Genomic DNA, 5,065 nt, shown 5'->3' on the forward strand with positions numbered 1-5,065 from the left:
TGTAAACCCTAAAAATTAGGGTTTGCCCCTGGCTTAAGTACGACCAGCATACGCATGTGTATGCCCAACGTACGCATGGATCACCCTGATGTGCGCATGCAAGGAGTACGCCGTGTGTACCTAGTGTACGCCCAACATTCACATGGTCCCTTCATTAAATTTTAATTTAATAATGTATGAGTTTCATACCTGGCGACTCGGATGCTACAATTCTCCCCCACTTGAATTAGACTTTTGTCCTCGAAGTCCGCTGCTAGAAATAAGTCTAGGTAATGCTCCTTCATATTGTCTTCCGTTCCCATGTCCATTCTGAACCCCAATAGTTTTGTCACTATAACTTCACCAACTCAACAACCGTGTTGCTCAAGGTTTTGATCTTCCTGTCGAGGACCGCTACCAGTTTCTCAATGAAGTTTCGGCGGCCATCCACCTGAATATCCCTCAATGGAACTACTATAGAATCATTAACCAAACACGTCCACATCTTAAAGATGTGAAAAGTATTGTGAATCTGAGTGAGTCCCTCCAGAAGATCCAAGTGATAAGCCACCCTGCCCACTGGGTCAAAACCCTGAAAGTACCAATATACCTAGGGCCCAACTTACCCTTCTTCTTAAATCGGATGACACCTTTCCATGAAGACACCTTTAGGAGAACCATATCTTCGACCTGAAACTCTAGATCTGATCGGATCTTGTTGGAATATCTCTTCTACCGACTCTGTGTTGTCTAGAGCCTGCCCCGAACCTGTTGAATCATCTTGCTCGTCGTGAGTACTACCTCGGTACTCTCCATGACCCGCTGACCGATCTCACCCTAGAATATAGGGGTCCTACATTTCCTCCCATAGAGTATCTCAAAAGGAGCTCGATCGATGTTGGCATGATAATTGTTGTTATATGAAAATTCCGCTAACGGAGGATATGTATCCCAACTACTGCCAAAATCCAGAACACATGCTTGCAGCATGTAACATCCTGACTCCCAGGTATTTCTTTATCTATCTATTTATTATTGAGACTTTATGTATGACTCGACGAGTTCTGAGCCTAACTCATCGAGTAGAGTCCGATTACACCACCTGGGTTTAATGATCGACTCGAAAAGTCAGAGAGTTGACTCGCCGAGTAGGCGCTGTGAGGTGAAACCCTAAATCCCTGGGTTTGGGGTCTATTTAAGGAAACTTATGTCCTCATTTCTGCCTCACCAGCTACCCTACTCCCCTGAGTGAAACCCTAATCGACCTTTGAGCTAAGAGAGAGTGTTAGAGCTTATATTTGAGTGTTTTGGTGAAGCATTGGAAGGAGAAGAAGGAAGATTCAAGCAAGGAACAAGGAAAGGCTGTAAGATCCAGTAATCATTCACTTGGAGCTTCTGTTGGATGGTAAAAGTTGTCACCTTGCTCATCATGTTGTTTAGATCTTGCTAATGAGGAGTTTATGGGGCTTTTCCCCATATTTCCTTGAGATTTGGTATGACTTGTGCTTGCCAAGCATTGAGACATCAGATCTGGACCTTGTGAGGTCCATAGAGTCCAAAGGTCCTAACTTTATCCAACCATAAGGGTTATTGTGCTTAAACATCTTTGTTAGAGCTCTTATTTGGCATTATGGAGCAAACATGCCATGCATGAACGTAAATATCGAAGCTTTACGTGACAATCAACCCTTGGGAGGATGGATCTAGAGTTTGGAGTGATAGATTGATATGGACATATTTAGTTATAAAATTCATGCATTATCTTAATACTTTATGTTGTTTTTGTCTCATTTAATGAACAAAAGGTTCTTAATTAGTTTATAATTTCATTTTTCAGCAACAATGACATGCTCGGATGGAAAAGGAAGCAGAACTAGCGATTGGAGGCTTGGATCTTGGATTTTGAAGAAAGAAGAATGTTGCTGGATAGCTTGACACCTCGTCAGTGTTTTGGCAATATCTCATGAACCGTAATTCCGATTGACGAGATTAAAAATGTTCTGAAAACTAGACACAATTTCGGACGACTTTTGTGTTTTGAGAAAATGCTGATTCTAAATGGACTCGGCGAGTAGTCCATCAACTCGACGAGTTGGTCAGAAGTTTCGTGATTCTAGACGCGCTGACTTGCCGTACACGGGTTTTAAGTGACGGACTCGCAGAGTAGGTCACTAGACTCACCAAGTAGCCCCAGTTTTGTGAAAATCTATATAAAGGGACTTTCAGATCGATACCCTAGGATATAGATGAACCCTTGGAGGCCAATTGTCGACTAAAGGTGCTGCTGGAGCGTAGGAAGCTAAGGAATCAACCCTACATTCAATTTTAAGGAGAATCAAGTCAAAATCAAGTTTACTCTTACCTAATTTCTTGTTTGAACTATGTTTTTACCAATTGATTTCGTTTTTATGTTGTTAATCACCTCAATCAAGAGATAAAACCTTTAAACTTCTGTTTGGGGAGACAAAATTGATACTATGGATTGATTATTCATGGTAGGATTGATTTAATATTGGTGATTTTGTTAATTCTAGCTTGTTAACGAACCTTATGTGTGAATGATAACTACTTTTTTGTTAATAGGAAGATAATTAAGTTGCATAAACATCTCTTAATTGCTACCTCATATAATTTATGTGACCACTTTATTATATGACTAGGATTAACGACTGTAAAACTAGAATTAATAGAAAAATAGGTAAATTCATGTGTGAGCTTGTGTGATGACCATCAACAAGAGGTTAACGAAAGGACCAAATTAGTTAGCTATTACAAGTCTAAATTAACCCGAATAAATAACCTAGTGAATCAAATTAAATTAGACAACTGGCCACTGTTTGAGTTAGTTTGTTCTCTAAGAATTAGTGCAGCGGACGTGAATCTAATTACTTGAATCGGTAGCCAATAGAAGAATTAATCCATTTCACTATTACCATAATATCAACCATAGGATCAATTGAGTTGAACTAAACAGAAGTCCCATTCGTCATTGAATTTAGTTGATTTTTATTTGCTTAGCTCTTAGTTTCTTAGCTTAAGTTTTAGTTAATTGTTTAAATTTCTAGTCTTGCAAAACTATAGAAACCCGTTTCTATTACTTGTTTTATTTAGATAATATTAGCATTTCTTTTAATTGTTTACCGTTCCCTGTGTTCGATACCCTACTTAACTGAACTAAACTGCTAATCGATAGGTACACTGCCTTTTGCGTGTTTGTCTTTGTGATTAAGTTAGTAGGATTAAAACTAGTTTGTTTTACACACCTCATAGATCTTCCTTAAAACGTTTGAATGAGATTTTGACTTAAGGGACTCGACAAGTCAAAGAGCCGACTCGATGAATCGGCTAGGGTTTTCCCCGATGAGTCTGGACATGGGTAGCTCGGCGAGTTGACGGGACAACTCGACAAGTTGAGTTGGGTTTTTGAGAGGTTCTGAATGAACAAAGGGGACTCGGTGAGTCACATAGATGCACTCGGCGAGTCAGGTCAACATGGAAGGTTGACTCGAGTGTTGATTCCTGTTGACTTTAGGGTTTAGTCAAGGCAAGGAGAATGGGGACAATGGAGGGGTAAAGTGGTCTTTTACCCATTCCAAGGTTTTAAGAGAGATAATAACCTAGTTTATTTATGTTGATGTATATTGTAAAAGTCGAATAGAGTGTTTTGTATAGTTTCGCATTTTATGTTATTTTACTAAGTCATTTTTGTGCGAAGATAAAATGTACAGACTTAGTATACTTTTTGATAATTCCCTATAAATAGGGACTTAGGCTAGAAGTTGTAGTATGATGCTTGAACTCACTTCTGCTTAACTCTGTAATCAGACTTTATCAATATAAGATCTGATTAATATTTACTCTCTGTGTTCTTCATCTTAAATCATTCAAATCTATCTTTTCTGTTCTAAATTCTCGATAACAATTCTCATCAATTGGTATCAGAGCAGGATTCAAATTGCTTAGATCTGATTTTCGTATAAGAATCATTTGCTTTTTGAGTTACAAATTTACTCAAAATTTTCCGTGCATTTTTTATTTTGAAAATCACTTTTGATCTTCAGATTTGAATTGATTCTGCATTTGAATTGTTAAATCGAGTAATCGATTAATGATTTGTGATCAATTCGTTTGATAAATTCTGAAATTCATCAAGGTTTCAAGTTTTCAGATATTTTCTGTGTTCATCAATGGTGAACTTCAACATGAATTCAATGACTTCTTTCTCTCACTTGCTTGGTTCATCAACCAAAATTCCGATGTTAATTCCAGAATACTATGATCAGTGGGCTGATAGAATGGAAGATTACTTAAATGGAATTGATGAAGAACTTTGGAAGTGTATTGATGGAACAATACTAGCTCCTGCTAATGTTCAACAAATTGGATCATCTGTTGCGTCTACTGATGTTAAAGAACAACGCAATCGATTGAAGAAAAATGAAAAGAGATGCATGAGAGAACTAAGAGGTGCTCTACCTCCTGTGGTTTACAATTACATTCGTAGTTGTAAAACAGCAAAAGAGATCTGGAATACTCTAAAAGGAAAATATCAAGGTAGTGAAAAGACGAAGATCAACTTTGTCAAGTAGTGCCTCGTTGAACTGAAGGAATTCAGACAAAAGGATTCAGAAACTTTATAAAGTTGTTATGATCATCTGAATGAGCTTATGTTTCGCTGCAATAGGTATGGAATTACTAGATCAACCATGGAGTTCAATTTAACTTTCATTATGAGTCTTCGCAAGGAATGGCGTGGTGTGAGCATGATGATAAAGAATCAACAATGTTTTGATACAACAACATTGAATGATCTTTACAATCAACTGAAAACACATGAATGTGAGTCATAGAAATGTATGAAGAGTCAAAACAAGCTATTGGTGGTCCTTTGGCTCTTGTTTCAAAAGTAACAAAACTGATGAAAAAGATGGTTCTGATGTAGAAGGATTTTTGATGAACTCCGATGATGAAGCAGTAGCATACTATTCAAACAACAAAGTTAAAAAGTTTTTCAAAAAGCCTTTTAATCCAAAAGGAAAGAATAGTGATGTGAAAAATGATGTAACAAGAACTGGAGGAGAAGAGA

The sequence above is a fragment of the Lactuca saligna genome, chromosome 9 (assembly GCF_052625555.1).
Source record: "Lactuca saligna cultivar CGN05327 chromosome 9, ASM5262555v1, whole genome shotgun sequence".
Lineage (NCBI taxonomy): Eukaryota > Viridiplantae > Streptophyta > Magnoliopsida > Asterales > Asteraceae > Lactuca > Lactuca saligna.